This window comes from Bacillus rossius, chromosome 3 (assembly GCF_032445375.1).
Source record: "Bacillus rossius redtenbacheri isolate Brsri chromosome 3, Brsri_v3, whole genome shotgun sequence".
In the NCBI taxonomy this organism is placed as follows: Eukaryota; Metazoa; Arthropoda; class Insecta; order Phasmatodea; family Bacillidae; genus Bacillus; species Bacillus rossius.
The window spans coordinates 72899328-72925399 of record NC_086332.1 but is presented as its reverse complement, the minus strand read 5'-3'; the positions used below and the strand labels follow the sequence as shown (position 1 = coordinate 72925399).

The following is a 26072-nucleotide window of genomic DNA, read 5'->3' as shown; positions in this document are numbered from 1 at the left end:
AGCGTAGACGTGAATTTTTCTACAGTTGATTAGTTTGAGAAAGTGTTTTTTTTAAATACAAAGCAAGAAAACATTAATTAATAATTAAAAAAAAAATCCTTTTGTTTTGTATTTAAACTTTAATTCTTCAAAAAGGGGGGAAAAAATTGAAAACAAGTATTCCCCTCGATTTTTTTTTTTTTTTTGTGTTTTCAAGCCTTTAAGCCTTTCTCTGTCGATTAAAATAATTATAAGGACAAAGCTTTTTATATCCGTGTGTGGTTCTTGAAGATCAGTGGCGAGTTTTTGGTAACCCTATTCCCACAGAGAAGGGGCAGGCGACCTTCGCACGTGTATTGAAAGGGTTTTCTCGATGTTATAACACCGCGCACTATTCAATAACATCCGGTTGGTGCGGGAGGGGGAGGGTAAGTAGGTTATCCATAGGATTCCATGAAGCAGTTACATATATTAACAAAACATTTACAAAGACAATGGTGCATACGTGATCTTTATGTCACGCACTGTCTTTATTATTTCAAATGGCATGTACACAAACTCACAAAGAACATCTTGAATGTTAAACAAATATATTATAAATGTGTTTCATATACAACAAAACTCTCTTCTTCCATCCTCGTGAATGTTTATCCTGTTTACGACGGAATACAGAGCACGCATGTTGGAGTCCAACTTTAGATTCTCCGAATGTCCAGTTATCTGCAAGTACGAATAAATGTTCTTTTATTTGAGGTGAATTAATCGTTTAGGTCCTTAAATGTACTGAAATTAATACACATGCAGTGTATTTAACACAAGATGCATAAAAGAACTATAAAAAAATTCAAAAAGCAGATTGCTGTCATAACTTAGAAACACACGCATAACCTAGAAACACATGCATAACCTAGAAACACACAAGATAGAATTCTCTACGTTATGCCCGTTTTAAGTAGGTACTGATGTAATATTCTAAGTTTAAGGTTCGGCGTTGTGTGTTTCTAAGTCACGTTTTTCTAAGTTATTACAGCTCTATGTGTTGTGTTTCTTAGTTGTGATAGTTCTAAGTTATGATTATCTAAGTTACGACGTTTCTAAGTTGTGTGGTTTGGTTTTCTGTGTTTCCAAGTTACATGTTTCTGTAATGACAGTTATAAGTTGTATGTTTCTAAGTTATAATAGTTATATGTTATGATTTTCTAAGTAAATTATTATCGTTCTAACTTATAACAGTTCTAATTTAAGTGGACTTTATGCGGATTATAAGTGATGACTGTTATAAGTTGTAACTTTCTTAGTTATATGGAGATCCCTCAACCGAAGAGAGAGTTACTGCAGACAAAGGTAAAATTTAGGTTTTTGGGCGAACATGTCATTCGATGATTCGCGTTCCATGCCACAAAAAAATATAATTGTGTATGTGGTAATATGCGATGTTGAAATGTTAGGATTTACAAGATCAATTAATAAGTAAAATGCTATATCTACCACAGTGCGAGGTACGACAGAGTAGTTACAGATTTCGACGTCACAAAGGCTTTTAAAAAGACGAAACTTCTCGCGTTATAGTAGCCTCGTAACCATTCTGGAACTAATTCGGTTTTCACATACGTTATTCAGATGAAATAAAACCAGAACTCCTACTACATGAACCTCAGCGATCACGGACTCAAGAGGATAAAATAATTTTCAGCAAACCAACAATACCTGTGTTATCACAATCAAATTTTCTTTACAAAAATGTTAAAAAAAGTTTTCATTGACAGACGGAAGTCGGGTTGCACAGTCGGGCAAGAAGTATATACGTAAAACCTTTGGTAGTTAGTCAAATCGAGCAATCCTTCCTTTTCCCCTCAAGTCACGAGTGTACAAGTGGGCTTTTTAGAATTTCTAACTTATTTATCTGCAGAATTTTCTCATCATATGTTTATAATATATACATGTACTTACAGTTGAGTCTCGATTCACCGAGTTAATTTGTACCGTGGCAATCTCGGGAAAGCAAGATATCGAATAACACGGACTTAATAAGAAAAACATTATGGCTTTCAGTTGGTCCGGTCGTATAATTTTTCGGGGTGATACTTTATCGAGGTCTTTTTGGGTGTAGATTCTTTCACGTCACTTCATGATTCGCACAACCAGTAAATGGCAAAATTGATAATAAATTTTTTTAGACTTTCGACAACAGTTGGTTAATTTTCTGTCCTTAAAAATGTTTTAAAACAATCTTTGCTGTTAAAGGCGCTTTAGTTTGGCTCTGATAAAACGAAATCTCGGGGGCCCGCCTAGTCTGTGTTAGTGAGGCGGAATGATTAAGTGTAACGCTCGCTGGTGCTTCCAGCGCGATATCGCCTCTAAGCGCAAGGCTCTGAACTGGCACGCAGTCTTCTCGTGCATAGGTCAACTACGAAATTCGAGCGGTAACCGTAACATTATATGTTGGAGAAATGACGATAAAGATTAAATACAAGGCTCTTTGGTGCTTTCAAGTATCCTTACAGGGCGTTTCATGTCTAAAATGTATTCTAAAAAACACGCGTTTCAACCCTTTTCACTCTCTTAAAAATACAGCTTGAAAACTCACTGGGAGCTCGAATTCTTTTCGCAAACAGACACCACTCGGATATCGTGAGCAGTTTTCAAAAAGCGTGATATCTTCTGAAGTTCTGCACAACCTTGTGTGTGCCTGGGTAGGCGGGGCCCTTTAATCGAGGTGCTACTTACTAAGTCCTGAACGCGGTGATGCCGGATGACGTCGCGGTGGTGTAAGCCGAGATGCACCTGCGGCCCTTACGGAAGGGCGATTCTCCTGTGAATCGCAGTTGTCTTCCGCGGTACGGCGGCGGTGAAGGGTCCCCCGGCTCCGAACCGATGAGAAATTGTTTCCACTATCTCCAGTGCTCGTTGTGTTCTGAAAGGCATGAGATTTTGAATTACAGCTTAAATAAATTAACTAAAATTTTTCCTTCTTCGTAATTTTAAGTGGGCTGGCTGGCAGCCTGGCGGGAAACGACTAAAGTCGCCGCCGAAACAACCAGTGCCACCCAAAACAATGCGGACAGCAATGTCCAAGCACCCCCCCCCCCCCCCCCCCCCCCGCATGGTAGACTCTTTTCTACTCTGTCCAACTCTTCTTCCAGATCCATCCTTCTGTTTTCCCGTAAGCCTCCTGCTTGATATTAATGCATGAAAATTTGCATCCCACATGTCAGAGCCCAGGGTTTTCCCTGTGTCTATGCAGGTTTTACCTGGTCTCAACTTATCTAGTTTTAGTCTAGTATAGTCAGTGAGGGGAGTTAGTCATGGCGCCAATCGCTGCCATGGCTGGCCAATCCCCTCCTAGCACACGATGCATGCTACCCCTCCTGCATGGCTAATACCCTGCATGATTAGAGCGTATGGGCTTCGGCCTGAGACGCACTTAGTCTCCCTCCCTAACCCGGAACCCTCCCCAACACACTTAGATTTAATTTAGGTTAGAAAAAAAAAAGAATTGTTTCCACTATTAAAAATTGCCGATCATGCCAGTAGTTAGAACCGGGATAGTTGGCTAGCCAGCAGGAAGCTCAGACCACTATAGTCCCGAGGCGTGCAGTCTAAGGTCCGCGGGCCACTTTCTGGCACGTCACTGCTTGGACAGTTGCCCGCCGCACCGACAGGAAACAAACATTTCGATTGCTGAATAAATTAAAGTCGAACATAATAACATGAAACAATTTTTTTTGGATTAAATAATTACAATGCCAGTTGATTTCTCACTACAGAATGTATCAAAATTCATGGTACATAACTCATATAATGGTGTGATAGTACGCAACTAGACAACAACGATATCTGCACGGTACGTAACTCGTGAAGCAATACACTATAATTTTTTTATTGTAAATACAACCGAAATATTCATGTAAAATTCGCGTAAAAAATTCTCAGTATTATCTTGAATAATTTATTTCACATGTTGACTATTTCATGGCATCTGGTTTCCACAGGAAGTTTTTGTAAAAGTACTGATCAAAAAATTTTCTGGATACGTGTGACGAATGTCGGCCTTTTTCTTGATTCGCGTACTCGTCCATCTCGTTGGAGATCCCAGCTCAAATGGCTGTGGAAAGCGCCCTCTGGCACTTTTCCGGGTGAGTTCGCAGCACACTTTGGATGAAGACTTGGTGCTTGTATAGTTGCGTTGTATTACCCACTTACGTGTGAAGCACAAATTTTGGAAAACTCTGTATATTACTTCAAACCGCAATGTGATAACTTAGTCTACAACATGACAGATCGAGGATTAAATTGGCCTGCTGTATTTTCACTTTATGTGTCCATCATTGTCTAACATTTAGCCATTCATAGCCCAAACTACACGAAACCAATCGTTTTCTCGACCGCGAAAGTTGCTCGAAGACGGTAGAATTTCAAACTGGGGCATTTTCGGAAACTGGGAATCGTTCCTTCCCGCGTCGGACTCGCGGGCGATCTGCCCGGGAATGCCACGCAATCCAGTTCCCGCGGCTCGACCTGGCAACGTCGCGGTCCCCTCCCCCCTGCCGCTACATCCTGCCCCCCCTCCTCCCCCACTGATACTGGCCCTAGCCCCCCGCCGAGAATCTCGTGGAACACCTCCTTCCCCCCCCCCTCCCCACGCGGCGACGCCGGGTCCCGCCGAGCAACAAAAAGCCGAGGCCCGGCAAGGAGAATTTCAAAAGCAACTTGTCAAGAGCGCCGGAGGAGAAAAGAAAGGAAAAACCAGCTGGAGGTACAGGCGCTTCGTGATCCCGCGAAGGATTCAAGAATAGTCCTGGGAAGGAGGGATGGGGGTGAATTTAGTCCGAGGAAGGGGCAGAAAATAAAAGAGGGAGGACAGAAGAAAGAAGAGTATTTCAGGTACACATTCTAGTCAGGTACGAGCTAGGGAATACGAAAAAAGAAGAGAACCTGTATCGGGAGGGACAGGCACAGACCGTGATAAAAGAATCCTGTCGTGGTCATTCTGTAGCATCTAAGGGGTCGAAAAAGTGTTTGGAAGAGTAAGAGGGAAAAAAAGGGAGGGGGGCAGAAGTGACTGAATAGCACTAGCCAGGTCCTCTGGAGCCGAAGGGTGTATCTGTGTCTCTTCCTTCGATTCAAAGTAGCCAAGCATTTCCCACGTATCTACCCACACCATGTGCGATAAACTTCCCTCCACAAGCCTTTTCCCTAGGGACAAGTGTCCTTCGTGGGAAAAAAAATTCGAACGTTCGTCAAGCATTGAGAAGTTTGCATGGATTTTTTCGTTATCGCAGTGGGAACCAAGAAAGTTTTGCTTTTTTTTTGGTTTGTTTTTTTCATGAACAGGTAGGACTCTTAAGTACCTGTTTTAGTGTCTTCTACATCCGCAATTGGTGTCTGACATGCCCTTGTGGCCTCTGGGTCAGTGGGCTAACAAGTTACGACCAAATGACATAATCGTGTGTTGCGCATTCAAAGCTTTTTACAAAGAAATTCAGTGGTCAACGAATATGACGATGATACCGGCTCAGATATACTCTAGCGCAAAGATAATTTAAATTGGGAAATTTTTCCGGTCCTATAGTTATTGGGTGGGAATTGGCCAAATTATTATCACTTGGAGACAAGCTACAAATTATAAAATGATTATTTTCACGGTATATAGAGTATAGTTCAATAAAAACAAAATAAATAAATAAAGTGACCCAATCATATGCAATGCGGATAAATGCCCGGGAAAGAATACGAACACAGTATTACTGCGAACACAATTTTGTAACAGTACAAATGTAAAAAACATCTGTAATTTTACATGAATATTTCTGTTCAATTTATAACCAAAATTTCAATGTGTACTTATATAGCGTAAGGGTAAATTCTAGGAATGGGCCAATCAAATCTCCAAATACCATCAACTCTTATGTGTTCAAAAGATTCGAAGTAAAATAGTTAACGAAGTGAAATTCTGAAATTGAATCACTGGCACCTACAGTGTTGACAAGAACTACATTATTTTACTCTGTACAAAATATTAAAGAATTTTTTTTAAGCCACCATCTACAGTAATCTCAGAATGTTTGTCAAGCACTTCAAGGAACATTTATAAAACAATTAATTACTTATATATATTGAACATTGAACATGTTTTATTATCAACATATAAAATTTAATGGTTTTAAAGTGTTTCTAAATTTATGTTTGTGTGTTTTTCTTCATATATTATATTTGGGCTGCAAGTTAAAAGGAGCATGAGTCACAAATGGCTAAAATAGGGTAAACTTACGGTTTTTTGAAAAGTATTACGCTTGTAGTATTAGAAGTTAGGTCAGGAGTAAACTAAGACATAACATTGGTAATCAAAATTTTCTATTTCTCATAAGGAAAAAAAAGTAGAGGTCAGAACTTGACTTAAACTCTTTGGGAGCCTAGATTTTATTCCCGGCTCTTGAGCTATAGTATCGTTCTCGCGATCCTCTTATAAGAATCGAATTCGAAATTTGGTTTTGAGATAAACAGGACTCGCCCCATGGTAAACACCGTGGAGTGGTTATACGTCGGCTTCGCTTTGCGTGGGCAAAACCTAGAGAGTTTATCATTGACCACTGGAAAGACTAGTTCAGTGTGAATTATAACTCTGGAATGAACATCCTTTCCGATGGAAAAGGGTCAGATGCGATTACAAAAACCCTCTCTTTCTCAAGTGGCAAGGATTGGTTAAGAGGGTATGTCCCGTTTTCAGGTCATTATTTTGTATTTACGTTCCATACGGTTAAACTTGCCGACATTTTGAGTGGCTGCACTTGCACAAAAAAAAATGTTTATATCACATACATTTGGGTGCCAAAGTCTTCTGTGGCCATGATAGGAACATGTAGCAGTTGAATGAAGTGCTACTAAAATCAGTGTGAAATAGCTATCAAGAGGTAGCATCCATCTAGTTATATACGGTTAGCAGAAGCAAATAAAGGTAAGCTATCTAGATAGCAAGGCCAATACCTGCGGTATTGAACATAGGTGTGATTACTACGTGTGAAGTATTGCCCCGTTAGTCCATATTATTCTACGCCTATCCCATGTATTGAGGAGAATGTTAGTAACGCCAACGAAACTGTTTCAAAAGGCAAACTGTTATAATAAATTAAAGAACCGCAGCTACATCCAACCCTAACTTTAATATTTGAAAGTGAAATTTTTATATTTTTTATAATTTGTTGAAAATCATAAGAGGATACTTGCTGAATAACTGGTCCGTGACAAAAAAATATTTTGTTTCCACTGATCTCTCTAGCTGGAGAAAACGAAACAAACATTTACATAATATTTTGTGCGTTATTAAATACATTTGGAGCTATCCAGTTTAAGTGTACGAGCAAAGACTACGTGAGAAACTCTTGAGTTTGATATGTGCCCTATCTAATTGCATGCGTATTATCAAGTATTTAGATAATGCATATATGTAAAAAAAAATTACCTTAATATTTTCAATACAATATTCATTTATTTGAATGCTTTTTAAAGGCAAATTGTCTCCTGATAAAAATTGTATTTTATTTCATTGTTATTTACAGCTACACAAAGTGTGTACCGAGTTGTGCCATAGAAATGCCAGGATATATAAGTAATTTTTATTTTAATGTTTTAGACCTACATTTTATTTTGTGCTTTCCCTCACGTTGATCCTGTACACTCAAAATAGCTTCCATTAATTTTTTTTTTTTTTAGATGAGTGAAAATCTGCACAGAGCTGAGTGGCTGTTTTCATACATTATTAGCCTCTCACGTAGATCATTTTTTTTTAAATACCTAACACAACCAGCTTAGCAAGTAAACCATACGCACAGCCCAGATGACGTCAGTAGTCACGAAGACTAAAAAAAATAAATGGTCCATATGACGACAATGAAAGTTTAGAACAAGCAGTACGAAAACCGATTTTTATTTGATTAAAACCCACCACTCCCAATGTCTTCGTAATTGTCATCGTTTGCACGGCTTTCCTACACCTATGATACTACACTAAGAGGATATCCGTAGGATATATTTGAGGAGGAACAAGTGCAAAGGAGGTATCGAGTTGAAATTTTATAAATAGCCGTTTAAAATAAAAGTAATAACGAAAAAAAAAAGAAATAAAAAATGAGCATGGCGTATGAGACCGAGTCCCTCAGGTATGTTTTTAACGTCACGCGGTTACGCGCAAGGGTTTGAGTTGACGACGGGACGTTGAAGATTGAAGTGGGCTCCTAACGAGGTTTAGTTCTCGTATTTTGAAGAGTCCTCGGGACAGTTGGCCCCTCACGACGAGTCGCCACTGCGCGCAGCCGCATCGACGCGGCGGCGGCCGTCTAGGGCGCTCGGCCGGACGCGCGCAAGAGGTCACGTGACCGCGTCTGCTGCCGATCCACCCGCGACGTTCCGAGCGGGTCGTTAACACAACGCCGAAATACCACAACGCCGAACGTACAACGCCGAATGCCAAATTGACCGCAACGCCGGCAGCTAAAAAACTGCTGTGTACCACAGCGCCGAAATTCAGTAACACCGAAAAATGTTGCTGCGGGGAGGGGGGCCCGCAGGACCAAAATTAAAAACAACTGAATGAATTTGTGTGTGTTTCTTAAATGTATCTTAACGCCGAAATACCACAACCTAACCTAACCTAGGCTAGCCTAACGTAACCTAACCTTACCTAACCTAACCTTTGTGGCAGTCGTGCAATGACATTTTTCGGCGTTAATGTATTTCGGCGTTGTGGTAATTCGGCGTTGTGGTACACAGCAGTTTTCTAGCTGTCGGCGTTGCGGTCAATTCGGCATTCGGCGTTATTGTACGTTCGGCGTTGTGGTGCGTCCCCGTTCCGTGCGACGGCGCTTGCGCAGCTCGCGACGTGGCGCGAGGACAGGGGAGAACTGCGCAGTCCTGTGGAAACACGATGCTATGAAACGAAAGACTGCGCAGAAAAAAAAAATTCTCTACTTTTACAAAAAAAAAAAATCTTTTGTAAACTAAGTTACCAAGAAATAGTTTGCAATGCTACAAGGAAGATATATTGCATTTTGTACAACACATGGCTACTGTTATTTTTGAATATAAGAAAAACGTTTTTTTTGGGAGATAAAGCTGACTACTTCCTACGAAAATTGGCGCATAATATTCTATTTTAACTGATGTTTTATTCAAGCATTTTTTTAAACCATGGAAAAAAAATCTAATATTAAATAATTGCAATTTTTTGTTTTGTTTTATTATGCTTAGTAATGTGCGCAGTTAAAGCTGAAAAGCTGTTCAGGGAAAAGTTTACAAAAAAAAAAAAAACACAAAGCTATTAAATGGCCTGGTAATGAAGTGATGCGGTTGTATTCTTGTAAATTTACCAAATTTTTCAAATGTCTTGTATTTCTATTCCGTTTTACAAAATAAAAGGAAGAATGACAGTGTGACTTGTTGCCTCGACGGTAAACTGTTCTCTCGGAACGGCTGATGGTCGACAATGCACGTGCAGTATCCTCTGGGGCAGGGTGTCCACAAGGAAAAAAATATTTCGTACCAACTTAGGCGAGAAAAAAGTACTAGATTTGAAAAAAAAAAAAAGTACTAAATTATAACTTGTTATGGTTTTTAACAATTTAGGAAGTTATTATGACAATGCAATGCTCGAACTTAAATAACACACCACACACACACACACACACACACACACACACCATTCCATAGTTTTTTAAAAATAATTACGCTTAATGATAAAACATATTGGAGTTACTATAATATGATTATATTAAAGAAAAAAATGTACTAGGTCTGAGCGTGAATGTACTTGACCACTAAAAAAGTGCTAGATCTAGCACGAAAGTACTAACTGTGGACAGCCTGCTCTGGGGCGCTACGACTGCAGTGCGTCACCTGCGGCGCGCACCTGCCTGGCGACGGCGCACCTGCCTCCCGCGGACTTTCCTCCAGTCGCGTCGCGTGTCGTGCGAGGACTTTCCTCCAGTCGCGTCGCGCGTCGTGCGAGGGTCTCTGGCAGAGTTTACACACTGTCAACAGAATTCACATAAAAGCGTAATCAAACAAACATTCTTAGATCATAATTTACTGAATGGTGTATTAACGGAGTGGCGTATTGAGTGTACCTAATGGCAAAATGTTTTACCTTGGAATCATTTTTGTAAATAAGAATTTAATTATTTTGGTAGCAATGAAATAAACATGGCTGTTTAAACCAAATCGTTTGTATGTTCGTTAGACACAAAACACACGATGCTTTAAATAAAATATATTGACATTTTTTTTTTTTTTTTTTTACGTTTTTTACATACCACAAATATTAATTCTGTTCGAAGGTAGGTTAGCAGATCTGTGCACGTGTGTATTTTTTTTTGTAATAGAAACTGAGATTATGATTAAAACACTTACTCTTTACGACCATACAGTATGTAGGTTAATTTTTGAAACTAAAGGTAAACATTTTAATATTGTTTTGGTTGTTCCGTATTACAAAATAAATAATCTTAAACATAATATTGGTGATGTTCCCAGAAACGAACGACCACAAAAAAACATGGTTGCCAAAATTCATTTCAAAAAAAAAATACCCACGACTTTTAGGTTGTAAGGTTGCCTCTAAATCTGAACTTTACAAGTTACGCTACAATCACAATGTGATTCGAAAGAAACAATATCGCGTCATATGTGAACACGCTGTTTTTTTTTCTTCACCCGAGTGACAACCGAAAAATAAACGTCCCGTGTACGAAATGTGTTCATACGCAACAGACAGTACATTGATGAAGTGAAGGTGAATTTGTTTTATCCAACAACAAAGTTCCAATCGCAAAGTCGACAACTGCTCTGAATAATTGCGGTCGCGTGCAGGCTTCGCGCCGTCGATGTAGTGACGGCCGTATTCTGGCGATAACCAGGCGTTTATCGAACGGCGCCAGCAGTAACAAGTTGTTCCTCCGGATCGAAGGCACTTCCATCGCAGATGAGGCTCTTCGCCAGAGGCGGGCCTAGACTTTGGAGAGCGACATTATCGGATACCCTCCTTAGCAAAATTTGAAAAATACACCCTAAAACAACGTTTCTAAACCAGCCTGGAAATTAAATTTAGACAATGGTTATTATAATTTATCTTACGAAACAACTGAATTTCGAACACATTGTGTTCATTTAATACAAGTTCTTGGTCAATCTCCACTGCATTTTTGCACTGTTTGTCATGGAAAAATTCAAGAACGCAAATTAAGATCATAGTTGTGTTGGTATAAGTGCTGCGTTATCCAGGTTTTGTTGTCTGCCTGCATTTTCTGTTATTATTGTCGTTGTTAGCCCACTGTGTTAATCTGTGCTATTATTTTTTTTCAAGACAAAATTCCTTACACGGAGTTCTTGTGCTGTCTGATATTTTTAGGATCGTCTCTGCTGTCGTCCATAACACCTGTTTAGGTTCATCATTTAGTTTATCTGTTTTACATGGCTGAATGGCTGATTTAGGCTTGTTCTCTGTGGGTTTATTGTTTAAATTTTTATTTCATTATTTGCGTTCTTTGAATTTTTCCACGACAAACAGTGCAAAAATACAATAGCGCATGTCCAAGAAATCGCATTAAATCGAAATTCCCCATTGCACGAATCATTTAAAGAACGTAACATTATGTTCATGTTATAAATGCGAGTCTACAATTAAATGACAAACATTTTACATACATGTGCGTTGATAGTAAAAAGGCTGAGGGACACAGCTAGTCGCTACTCGACTTCCAGCCCTGCTCTTCACACGACCTCAGAGGTAAACACTGACACGTGAGAGATCGAGTGAAAGCATGGGCGTAGATCCAGGGGGGGGCCAGGGGGGCCCGGGCCCCCCTGGAATTAATGGGCCCCTCCTTGGGGGGGCCCACTTCGTGATTTTAAAGTAAATGGTGTACACAGCATATATATCAGATTATTATTTACAATGACGACAGACACTTTGACATGCTTTATATTCCTACCTTTGAGTTCCGTAGTTATTTTCCCCTACCCCTTCTGCGAAAGCCATGGTATGGAGTTTTCCAGTGAGAACTTTGAAACCCTTAATTCCTAGAAACCGTTCATTCCAAAGGACGAAGCTAGGGTAGGGTTCCGTTAGCATTTCCTCCCCATTGATACCCACACTACCTTGTCCTCTGAAACGACAGTATTATAGGTTTCAGGTAGTCTGTTTTTAAAGTGGTTTTGCTCTCGTGTGCGCCAGTCTTCTGCTTTCTTGGCAAACATCAACATGGATAATTTCGTGACGCGGAAGAAACGGAAAACAGAATCTGATTCTCACCTGGTAAGCTTGATTGTTTTATAAGTAGTGACTATTATTTAGGTAATATATTTTATTTAAGTGATTATGTAACGTTATTTTTTCCAGTAAATAAACAACTTAATACTTTAACAGTAATTATAGCAGAATTTAGTTTATTTACGAACTGAAACTTATATACCATTACTGGAATTTTTTTTAGCTCATCTCCATTCTGTAAGGCTAGCTGCTCTGTACGTTACATGTGAATATACAGGGAATAATTTTTTTCCTCGTCAATATGGAATTTAAAATCACTCCCCTTTTATTATCAAACGATAATTTTCACAATTCATGGCCGATAATCACTTTATAACATTTGTTATTTGATAACTGCAACACTGCACGAGTAAACAAAAGTAAGATTGAGAAAGAAGTATTTAAACGTTACACATCCGTATTTAAGTTAATAAGGAAGCAAACGCGTCTCTTTAATAACTAATCAAGCGGTATATTTTAACTAAATAATATTCACTGCCAAAATACTGATTATACTAAAAATAAGCCGAGAAATGTATGTGGTTCAATTAGCTGTAGGATAAATTTCATAGTTATATCTACGAGATTTTTCATTTGTGTCATTAAGTTTTTTTTTTCTTTTTTACCTGGTTGATGCCTTTACTAAATAAAAGAGTCTTTAAGGGTTTTAATATGATTCGATCGTTAATTTGATGTTGATCCGTTTATTAGCTTTGGAGCTTGGGTTTTTACGGCGCATCAAAAACTGTGAACAAAGAATTTCACGAACAGCATTTGAATCGCAGTAATTATGTGATGTGGCATAAAAAAACCTGACAAAGTGCGAGTCGAACTCGCGCACGAAGGGTTCCGTACCATTATCTATAAAAACGGCAAAAAAAATCATGTCTGTTGTATGGGATTGGGAGCCCCTCTTAAATATTTATTTTATTCTGTTTAAGAATTTCTTGTTATAGCGGCAACAGAAATACATCATTTGTGAAATTTTATTCTGTTTTCACGTTTGTTGTATGGGATCCCCCTTAAAAATTTGTTTTATTTTAATTTAATCATTTATTTTTTAGTGAATATATAACTAAATATTCTGTGAATATTTCAAGCGTCTACCTGTTGCCGTTTTCAATATCAAGCAAAAACGAACAAAAAAATCACGTTGGTTGCATGGGAGCCTCCTTAAATATTTATTTTACTATGTTTTTAGTATTTGTGTCTAACTATCACGGTTCATGAGATACAGCCTGGTGGCAGACGGACGGACAGCGTTATATTCACGTATATTATTTTAATAGATTTTTTCATGGATATTTTATGTATTTAGGTTAGCAAATTATACAAACATGTTTGAGAGATCATTTCTTATAGTCATTAATTAATAATTACTAAAACATATGTTGCTCTGCTTTATTGTTAATATCACTTACGTAAATATAAAGTGTATACCATACGAGCTTATCATCCAGAGAAGACTTGTTTCGGTTGACCTCTAGCGCAAAATTCTTAAACCACAGAATTCACGGGCCCCCCCCCTGGAAATCCTACAGATTTGCGCCCATGAGTGAAAGCGCTGGAAAGCGCCCTCTAAAATAAGCACTGTAATTATTTTTGTAAATATAACAGAAATATTAATGAAAAACAGATATTTGTAGATTTGTACATTTACATGAAAACAGCTGTATCACTAAAACAAATAGTATTCGCAGTAATACTGAATTCAGATTCTTGCCCGGGCTTTTATGCTTTGTGTTGTCCCAGTACCTCCAATAGTTAAAGTTATATGTTAACCGTTCTCTGAATAGCACATTAATAAGCATGATATAACAAAATAAAGTCAAATTATTCAATATTCGATTACTTTTTTAATTGTTTAAATATTATGATTAAATGAAACATTAATTAAAATATACAATTATTCGCCAATATTCTAAAGAAATACTCAGTATTATCTCAAAAGACGTGTTTCATATATGCAAAAATAACCATAGCCAAATGTTGTACAAAGTTATAACATCAAACTACTTCTTGGCAATTTGTTTCCAAAGGAATCTTTTGTAAACGTACATAAAATCCTTTTCTGTGTATATTGTGTGGTAACTTTTGCTAGTCTGCTTGTGTTCTATCACCCCCTAACGTATGCGTCACTCATTAAAAAAAAATATTTCCATGTCGTATGCCTGGAGCCCTGGTATAAACGATCTCGGATACATAATGTCGGTTCTCTTAACCATCAAATTTTCCCGATGCATGGGTGCAAGTATAGCTGAAGCATATCTCGTCCTTAGTTTGAGTTTGCTTTTTGATGGACATCTACTCTCTCTTTCCAATGCACGATTTCTGCCATAAGCGCTGTCATTGTTTCAGTGTGCTCTGTTGCCAGTTGTAGGACAGGATCGAGCGTGTGCGCCCGATTGGCGCGAGGCTTTGTGTGTGTGGACAGACGCGAGGTAAGGGGCGAACCACTGTTGAGCCTAGTGAGGAGTGCAAACTGTAGAACTTGACAGACAGTGAGTGACTTGCGAATAAACATTTTTTAAGTGCTACTAATTGTTGATTAGACATTTTTAAGTACAATTATTTATTAATAATGTAAATATTAGTAATCAATAAAATTGTAATAAAACAATTGGACCATCCCTTAAGAACCCAGTTCTCCCCACATTATAAATCGCAATAATACATTTACCACTGTCTTCGACAGTCAAGAGGCTTGTTTTTCATCAGAAAATATTGGCTCCAGCTATCTTATTAGTTAGAAATAACACTATGGTAACTTTATAGAACATTCATTCAAAATCTCGATGATGAAGTACATTCCGTTTTTAAATTGCAGTTTAAAGGAGATACTATCACGAGATTTATCGCAGCAAAGCTAAAACACTACGTATTTTCTTTATCTATATTTTGTGTACAAGACAGTAAAATGACCGGAATAGAAGAACCTACAAAATACCTTGTCTTCGGCAAGGAACATTAGATGATTACCTAATGACAGCCAGTATGTGCCAGTCTGATATTTTTCATGATTCTTACACACACACACACACACACACACACACACACACATACATATATATATATATATATTACTTTGTGTGATACAAAATGTATAGCCTCATGCAACATCATCTATAGAGTTTTTTTAAAACAACTATCAATAGGTTACATTCTTAAAAAAATTTTATGACACATTTACAAACATTTTTTGTTGGGGTGCCACTTAGTTTACTTATTTTAAATACTAAACCTGCAAGAACCTTCTTGGTGTATTAACCTTGATAAACAGGAAAAGTAAAGAGTAAACACAGCTCTTCTCTTTTCCACGGGCTTGCTTACCATGTTCACAACAAAACATATAACCCAAAAATTGTAATCCACCGTAGTTCCCAATAAATCAAACATCTGGAACTAAGAATAACTCAACGTTCAATCGTGGTGGAAAGTCTGTAATTGTGTTATAATATCTTACAGTGAAGATATTCAACCAAAGTATGCTACGGTGGCTCTAGTAAGATGTTTATAAACAAAACTAAGGTAGCTATGTCCACGATTATTCCGAGGATTTATTTCACTTAAGGATAGACTCAAAATACCTATACAAAATCAGGCCTTTTTAGAATGAGTATTAGTCGATAACGAGGTGTCATCTTTTGGTGGGTTACATGTGAGTAGTATAAAAATTTCCGGGGAGAAGGCTTCAGGCTGAGGAGCCGGGAGCTGACCGCGATCTTAGATTGTGACGCCACGGAGGCCATCTTGGATGACCTTGACCTTAACCTTGACCTTGGAGCTTAAAAATTTGCCAAAATTTACCCAAAATTCGACCAAATTCGCAAAAATTTCAATTTTTTTTGGAAAAGTTTCCGCCAAAAATTCTCAACAAATTCGACAATTCAAAAATTAGGATTTCCAAAAACCTCAAAAGTCATTTTGCCTAAGAAAGAACACGTATTTCAAATTGAGGCTTAAGCATCCATGTCTACAGCCACAGATAAGCCTCTGACGTCATCATAAAATAATAACTTTACCGTTGCAATTTCCGTTACGACCACCATCTTGAAAATCTATATTTATTAACCGATTTTAATGGAAAATAATTAAAATTTATAAAAAAATAACTAATTAAATTTTAATAAAAAATATTTTAAAAACATATACTTACACCATGGAGCTCGGAGTGCTCGGTTCAAACACAGGGAAGGCAAAAATTAAAAAAAATTACATCAGGTCCTTCCTCCACGGAAGCCACCGGTAGAACGACCTCCCACAACTTATGCCAAGGTATATGAATATCGTCAACTAGTATGATGTCATGTCCGTCATCTTGAAAATCAGTAATTATTATCCGATTTAATAAAAAAATTCTAAAATTTATAAAAAAATAATTATTTAAAATTAAATTAAATATTTTTTTAAAAATCAACGTTTCACATATAGTTATGGTCACCATATTAAATAATTTAAATGTTTCATGTTTCGTTACGCTCGCCATCTTGGTTGAGTATGTTGTCATCGTTACACTTTTCGTTACGCCCACCATATTAGATTCTATAAATGTTGAATGTTTCGTTACGGCCGCCATCTAAAATCCGTAATTTTAAAGTTAGAAATTAAAAAAATTTCCAAAATAATATTTAAAAAACTACCTGCTTCAAATGTTTAGTTACTTAAACAATTTCAGTTCTCGGTTCGATTTCCGGCGAGATTAAATCAGTAATTTATTAATATATTTAAAAATTCTCAATAAAAAGTAATAAAAACGTCCAATACCAAGGTATATATCGTCAGCTGGTATGACGTCACGTCCGCCATCTTGTCTTCGTCCGCTGGAGACCACCATCTTGTTTTCGTCTGCTAAAGTGCACTGATGCAATGTTAGTGTAATTTTTTGTTCACCATACCTTTGATTTCGACTGTTGGCATTGAACTTTGACCTTGACCTTGAACTTCGAGCAATTGGAGCAATTGGAGCTTTGGAGCTTTAGAGCTGTTGGAGCTTTGGTTAGGTGTGTACTTTTCGTGTTCCTTACGTATTCGGTGTGTACATTGCGTGTTCATTACGTGTTAGGTGTGTACTGCGCGTCCGGTGTGTGTAGGCCTACTGTGCGTTCATTCCGTGTCCTGTGTGTACTGCACGTCCAGTGTGTGTACTGTGCGTCCAATTTTTTTGACGAATTTGCTTTCATATTTGCTTCTATTTAAAATGTTCTTTTGCCTCGCGTATCACAGTAAATGGATATTGTTTTGATTAGCATATTATTCCGTCGTGTGCATGTATATAAAAGTGTCTTTAGACGACGGGACTTACAGTTTGTTACTGTCGTTGACGGTGTAAGGATCACCTAGTTTGTTTCATCTGGTGCGTAAGTCGCGTAATTACCTGTTCTTGTGAACTCGATGACATCTTTGCCGACTTTAACGGTGAACTCAATGGAGCTTGTACTATCGACTACGGGAACCCTGACGTCAGCGTCGACGATGATGGCGCAGATCCCGTTAACAACGACGACGACAACACTGGAGGAGACTTTAACAGCCGTGGTACCACCAGCAGAAGAGAGCTTAATGACTTCAGTGCTGGCTGCACAGGAAACCTCGAAGAACACTGTTTCGTCCTCGATTGCGACTTCAATGGATGTTGATTCGTCAACAACTAACGAACATCGATGCCGTTACTGTGACAAGATTTTTTCAAACATCAGCAATGCTCGTCGACACGAGAAGAGAGAATGTGCTAAGAATCCTCCTCACATCATGTTTGGTTGTGAGAAATGTTACAAGCAGTTTGTCAGAAAAGATAATATGAAATCGCACAAGAAGACATGCAAAGGTCGTGCTGTACGGCAGAAGGTACGGGTTTCGCTACAACAACGATGCATTGATGTTCATAAGAGTATGCCTGGAAATGGTACAACTGCGGCAACGTCAGTATCTTGATCGGGTCTGAAAGGCTCGTCTTCATCACCACGGTATCCTTGCAGCTACTGTGATACGTCGTTCGCATTTTCCCATAACGAAACATGCAACGATTTAGAATCCAATTTGGCGGCCGTAACCAAAAGTGTAACGATGACATCGTACTCAAACAAGATGGCAGGCATAACAAAACATGCAACATTTATAGAATCTAATATGGTGACCATAACAATATGTGCAACGGTGGTTTTTGAATAATATTTTATTAAATTATAATATTTTTTTAAATTTTTTTAATTTTAGAGTTTTTTTATCAAAATCGGATAATAATTACTGATTTTCAAGATGGCTGACAATAGTTGACGATATATATATACCTTGGCATAAGTGGTGGGAGGTCAGTCTGCTGGTGACTTCTGTAGAGGAAGGACCTGACATAATTTTTTTAATATTTGACCTCGCCGGGTTCGAACCGAGGACTCCGAGCTCCATAGTGCAAGTGTACATTTTTATAATTTTTTTTAAAATTTTTATTATTAAATTTGATTGATTAAATTTTTCCCGATTTTCTAAAATTAAAATTATGGATTTTCAAGATGGCGGCCGTAACGGAAATTGTTACGGAATTTTTTTAAATATTATTAATCAAAATTTGATTATTGATTTTTTTATTAAAATCGGACAATAAATAAAGATTTTCAAGATGGCGGCCGTAACGGAAATTTCCACTGATGTCATAATCCAAGATGGCGGTCATGACATCCTAATTCCTAGAAACGGCTATCGGAGGCTGTATACATGGATGCTTAAACCGTTTTTTTTTTTTTTTTTTTTTTTTTTTTTTAGGAATTTGTGTTCTTTCTAAAGCCAAATGACTTTTGAGGTTTTTGACATCCTAATTTTCGAATTGTCGAATTTTTTGTGATTTTTTGAAGGGATTTTTTTTTACGAAAAACTGGACATTTTGGCGATTTTGACGAATTTTGTGTAAATTTAGGCATATTTTGGTTAATTTGAAGGTCAAGGTCAAGGGCTAAGGTCATCCAAGGTGGCCGCCTTTACGTCACAATCCAAGATGGCGGACTAACTTTTCGCGCCAGCACCAGGTATACTACTTATGTGTGTATGTGTGTGTATATATATATATATATATATATATATATATATATATATATATATATATATATCTTTTAGGGCGAATTACGGTATCCCATCATAAATTGATGTCACTAAAATGCACACATGTATACTCAGAAAGTCTTAACCATTTAGATATTGTTTGTAATTGAATTAAGATGAAATAATTTGGTTTAACTCTTATATAAAATAATCTTCAATTATGATTTATTTGACATATTTGATTTTTTTTAACATATATTGGTTTTGAACATATAATTATTGTAGATTTATGTTGGATTATAGCTAGTTTTGAAGTGGTAGTTATCTGGTGGTGAGAGATGAATTTTGAAGCAAGTATACCTATTTATTATTAAACTCGATCAAAGTTATCCTAATTATTATTTTTTAATTATTATAACCCAAAATCTTCTATCATAAATGTATTGAGTGATGGGCAAAAAAGTCTGTATATTTCATAGGAATGTTTTGTATAATTTACACTGTTCTATTAGTAGACTTACAAGGAGAGGGCAAGACTAGGGAAATTCACTTCGGGATGCGACTCAAGTGTATTAGTAGTATACCTTTAGGGTTTTCACCCCTTAAAATAATAAAGCGCACTGGCCAGCCAATCACTAGTAAAAGAGCTTTTCGAAATTTGAACACACTTTACATGTTAAGTTAGTTAAGTTGCACTCTGGCCAATTAAACAGCACAGCGGCCTAGGTGGTGACGTACTTGCTTGCCGCCCAGACGCTCGGGTTTCGATTTTAGATGACGGTTGCATTTTTTGTTAATAAATTAAATTTTTTTACTGTTCTGCCGTTTATAAATATTATAAATTTTATTTATAAATAATATTATGCTATTTATTATTTATTTATTAGATATTACTTTACATTTAAAACATAAAAGTAATACATCAATAATGACATGTCATTGGAATTTTTATTTATAACTATTACCAAACGAAATATTAATTTAAATTCGTAAGCTTGATTTATTTCTGGAATTTAAATATCAAGTACTATTTAATAAATAACAACTCTTTTAACACGTACGATAAAATTATTTACATTTAAAAGAACAACATTTATAACAATAGCTTTATTAATTCTTTTGTTTATTAAAAAGGTGACGTCAGCGAGAACCGAAACCCGAACGTCTGGGCGGCAAGCAAGTACGTCACCACCTAGGCCGCTGCGCCATTGGCCTACAACGGAGTCTCATCCAGAAGTAAATTTCCCATTTTGTGCCCTCCCCTTGTTAGAAGGAAATATTTTGGCAAACACTTTCGAAATAATTTATTCGAAAAATTAAAAGAAAATTTTACAGTTATGAAGCGTACGCAGAGTTTCACTTGGTGGAAGAGAAAAAGAATAAAAGACTGTTGAAGGGGGTGCGGGTTGATAAAAACTCACTGTACGCTGTTTAAATTCAAATTCATTCCTTTTGTTGGTCAATATGATTTTGAGCCCAACGGACGCCCCCGTCACTGGTTACATGTTAAGTTCGCTTCTGGACACTGCCTTTGGCAAACTGGAAGTGGACGAAGTCGACACAGAACGCTCGCTGGTCGCGTTCAGCGTGGGGGAATAACACGCAGCGGTTATCTCGCAGCGATAGAGCGGGTAAACAGGGGGGAAAAAAAATGTCCCTGACTTCCGTGGTTGGCTGGCCCGCTGACCTCGGTGCTCACACAGTTCTGCCCGCCAGCGACCGCTCGGCGGGTATCGGGCTGGGTCACACAGAATCAGACGCGACGCGACACCACACGATGCCTCGCGACAGATTAACTCCGTATTTTCGTTACGTTATTTCTTCCCACATTCTGGAAAGGAAATTGTTTTCGTAATACTCCTTTAAAAGATGGATTATATAAAATAAGTCTTTCTTGTACCAAACGTACTACTAATCGATCTGCATCCAGCTCAGTTTCGAGGAAAATTCAATGAAAATAATTATCAACAGGTGAACATATGCTCACGAATGAAATTAACAATTGAAAACAGTATTCAACCAGTCATCTTTAAACACAAGGCTTTTGTTAACAAATTTGATGCTCGCGCATACGCAGAACGCTGCAGCCATCAGGCAGTCTGCTCGCGACGAAGTAGGAAGCAATCATTCAATATATATATATATATATATTTTTTACCTCGTGTCTGATCGAGACAGGTACATGGCGTCGCGTCGCGTCTGATTCTGTGTGCCACCGGCCTTGGAATTGCGAGGCGGCGGCGCTGTGGGACTGTGGGACCTGATGGTACCTTGGCGGGGGGGGGTTTACCTGCGATCCACCGCCCCCGAGTCGGACAACGGATTATTCGCGTGTTCATGTAGCTTCAGAGTTTTTTTTTATGTGTATGGCCTAACATCTTAGCTCTCGGTGTACGGCATTTCAAACAAGTTATTTCGTGAATGGAACGGAAATGTGTAACCACGGTGCTGCCATATGTGACGGATGGCGCAAACCGAAGTTCACTAAAACCTAAGGAAACATTATATTTCTAACCGTTTAATGAATCTTAACAAAATTGGGCAGTATTTCAATAAAAATTTCTTTTGGAAAATCAGGCTGAACGCCGGGAGTTTAGTGTATTTTAAGTCTTGTTTCGCTTGTATCAGAGACATAACATTAGTTTTACATTTCGCTTTGAAAATCGAATGATTCAGTAGTCAACGTAGCTGCTCCGGCAACGAATTCTAGCGACGGGACCGGAAACCATGTGATATTCGCGTCAAGAAATGTAGCTGAAAACACAATTTGAGTATATTTGCCACGCTCCGCATTATTTGAAAGAATTAAACGTTAAATTTCGTCATATTATAAGTGTATTTGCATCACGAGAACATAAGTAAAATCATTGTTAAAGTAATCAAATTTACGCAAAAATTAGTTTCTTATTTTTTTACGGAAGGGTATACATTTTTGTAATTCTAGGGAATTGTGATAATTTTTTTTTAGGTTTGATAAGCCACCTTTAAAATACTCTAAAATCGTTTAAATGTATAAAACTTCGAAAAATGGTCTTTTGTTTCTAACTACAAACCGGAAAGTTGTACGAGCGAGTGGCGAACTTCGAATAAGTAACCATGTTCCGAGACGGAACGTGAGTCAATGAACCTCAGGTTTCTAAGGGGCTACAGAATCATTTCATTGCATGGAAATTTATACAAAAGTGTAATGTTTACAGGATTCTGTGCCGCAGTTCTCCCGTCTAGAAATTATTTTGAGAACATATGTTTTCGCAACTTTCAGTTGCCAAAAATTACTTTTTAAGGCTTTTTTTCACACCTCACGCGCCATGTTGGACTGTAAAACCAGAAGCATCTCCTCCGCAGAATTTCGGGGAAGGAGGCATCCCGATATACTCAAACTCCCCCCTCCCGGGGCTTTGTCCCTGGAAGTTGATGAAGTGTAGTACCACAGAATTGTGTTGTGAGGACTTACGATATGTTAGTTAATTGGTGTTGTACACAGGTTCAGCATGGCGCGAATAGTAAAGTAAAAGGAAATGGTCCTTGATATGAAGATTTCCATGTCGTACCTCCATTGTTCCGGTGCTCTCTTTCCTTAGTTTCTTGCCCTTCAAGGCGAGCTCAACTACAGATTATCCCAATTGAACCCCATTCAAGGGAACATTAATACCTATTGATTACAGCTTGTCTTCAAATAATAATGCGTTTTTTTTCTTTTTTCAGCCCTTTCCCAACTTTTCCTTCGTCAAATCTATGACTGTATAGCCACCCTTACCACAAGAAATACATTTTTTTCCAAGCTGTCGGACAAGAATTTCTTAGTCTTAAAGACATTTCTAAAACATTAATTTAAGTTCCATAATTAACTCGTTAACGACCTGACGAACTTTGTGGTGAAATTTTGGTTTAGTAAATATCTGATGACAACATTTAATACCAGATACCAGTTGCAAAGAGATCTGTAGTGATAAATCTACAGGTATAACCCTTAAAACAAAGCTGTCATAATTATTATTTTTTAAATTATTGGCGTGTGGGATTGAGCCTTAATACTAAGTAATGTTATGTTTTGATGTAAGTAACCACATGGTCTACCAAAAGACAAAAAAATAAAATGCATATAAAATCCCAACTGAGTTGACCTTTTTTTCCTAACTGTGTAGGATACAATACGTATCTAAAACCGATACCAAACACATAAACTCATGTGGATAGGTCTTTACAAGCAATAAAAATTCTTACCAACACGTTGAAAATCATCTAGGAATTATTGAAATAGACTTGGCAATCCATGGATTACGCATAAATTTGTAGAAAAATTTAAAGAGGGACAATGCGAATAAATTAACAGTACACATTCATTCTAAATATTTAATTCGCCCAACAAAGCCAAGAATATGTCACATAAAAGTAATATTAAAATTCTCTGGAAGGATCATTGCCATTTTAAAGTTACTACTGAACGCTTATCAATCACTGAATATTTTACAGACACCTGATTAAATTAATGACTTCTTTGTAAAATCAACCAAAGATACTAAAAACATACATCCTTAAAGGCAAAACATACTTTTGGTTACTAAGTAGTTTTGGTCTTTCCGGGAGCTCTAAAGACGATTTCTTTCAAATGTTCCGTGTTTGTGTAGTGTTAAGTAATTATAATTAGAGACCGGACAAATTCGCGGATTCATTTCGTGATAGGCTGAAATTCAAACATGTGTACAATTCTGCTGATTCTGCTATTGGCTCGCAGTTTAATTGGAATATCTTGGCCAATGAGAGACTATCGACCAAAGAAGCGTCGAATCACAAGCTACCCAGTGGAGACGCCTCACAATTTAGTACCCAATAAACACGCGTGTTTACTTGAGAAATGCAGAGGATAATGGAAGCTATCCTAGAGGTCATTGAAACCGCGAATTTTTCCGGTCCCTAATTATAATGTTGAAATGGAGAATAGCAGCTTTTACTAGCTATTCCTCTTATGTGAAATATTTTAGATTTGCAAGGAAAATTAATGTTTCGAATGATTTCATACTGTGACCTTCTATTTGTGTATTTCAGTATAATTCTTTGCATTGCCCCTCTCTTTAAATTATAGGTAGAGACCCGTGAATTTCGCAGATTCATTTCGTGTTATGCTAAAATTCAAATAATTATACCCTAGTGCTGCTTCTGTCATTGGTTCTCTGTTAATCTGGAGGACTGAGGGCCAATTAGAGACCCTCACTCATAGAAATGTCGAATCACAGGCCACCCAGTCGAGACGACTCACAAGTCAACAGCCAATGAACAGTTGGCATTTGCCCGAGTGTGTAGAGGATATTGGAGTCTATCCTGGAGGTCATTGAATCCGCGAAATTCACGGGTCTCTAATTATAGGTAGTTAAAATACTACTTTTATTTTTTAATTATAATTTATAAGATTTATTAAGATTAGGAATGTTCAATGTAGATGTATGTAATATGCGTATTTGTTAAAAACGGGCACTTGACAATGTTCAGCAATCTCTCAAAGACAAAAAAATATTCTCACGAATGAAAGAGGTCCAAGATAAAGTCTACATATATTTATACGTTTATGTTACATAGGTTTATCACTGACCGTTTAACCTTTAACAGAAATATTTAGATATACGAACTTCAAGTAGGCATCCGAACAAAATTTTTGTACTTAAAGTAGCGTAAATTTTTCGTACCTGAACCAACCACCTTTAAAAATAAAATTTATTTATATAGTTTTGAGCATTACCTTGTCTTAAGATATTGAAACTCTCTAAAAATGTTTTCAAGGAAACTAAATACATTAATTTGATTATCCTTGCTAACATCCATTGCTTAGCCGGTGTTCAACCGACAAAGCTGCCTGCATGAATTTCGATAAAACATTGCCAACGACCTAATTTTTTAATTTGGAAAATTTAATGAAACTTGAAAAAAATTGTTGAGTACTTTTTTTAAATTTGAAAGTGTTATTTAATGATAGCTATACAACTGGGTCAGTTAAAAGTATTTTCAATTTTGCAATTCTTTTGTATTTTTTTGTGTGCAGTGTGTCTTAGAATTAAAAGTGCTATGCAATAAGTGAATAACTCATTACAATCTGCAAGACGTATCATAAAAATAAATCATTTAAGCTTTAGGAACATTTAAGTAAAAAACTGGTACGCCTACATATATAAATATGAAAAAAATTAACATCAATTAATTCAATATTTATTGCAGTGCACAATTTTCCAGCGAAGGTAATGGACATTAAGCATTTTGATAATAGGTTGATTGGGAAAATTACTACAGAGGGAATTATTTTCAGTAGAAAAAGTGCTTACAACTTCCGGTTTTCAAGTCTACTACAACCAACTGCCCTGCAAGGGAAAAAATACCGTGTCTGACTACTAAAATTGTTATAACCGAAATCCAGGTGTCAATAAATAATCCCAGCGAGTAATACCTAACGCAAGAGACGTTCGGCAGCGCAAATTGCACCCCATCATTCAAGCAGCGAGTGAAAGCTGGTGTATCTGCGATATTAATGTCTTCAATTACGGCACATCCAGCACAATTGCGTGGCGTATCTGCAACTCACGACCGCAAACAACTGAGTGCCCGTCGTGCAAACGGCGCAGTTACGATAAAAAAAAATAAAATGCCGTGGCTTTTTTCTTTCGGTTGGAACAGGCGGTTTTATTTTGACTCTCAAAACATCGCTTCTGTTCAGGAATGAAATTTCGGAGCGAGACTATTGGTTAGTGTTTGGCGCAAATAGCTATCTTTTCCAAAAACT

The 26072-nt window shown here is 37.4% G+C and overlaps 1 long non-coding RNA gene across 1 annotated transcript; it reads right to left on the bottom strand.

Moving 5' to 3' along the window:
* Positions 1-456: 456 nt before the first annotated feature.
* Positions 457-20831, bottom strand: LOC134530890 (uncharacterized). Its single transcript, XR_010074892.1, has 4 exons — positions 20728-20831; positions 9825-10001; positions 2707-2893; positions 457-699 (listed from the first exon to the last, which is right to left on the bottom strand). It is a non-coding gene; the product is annotated as an uncharacterized LOC134530890 (long non-coding RNA).
* Between the last annotated feature and the right edge of the window lie 5241 nt (positions 20832-26072).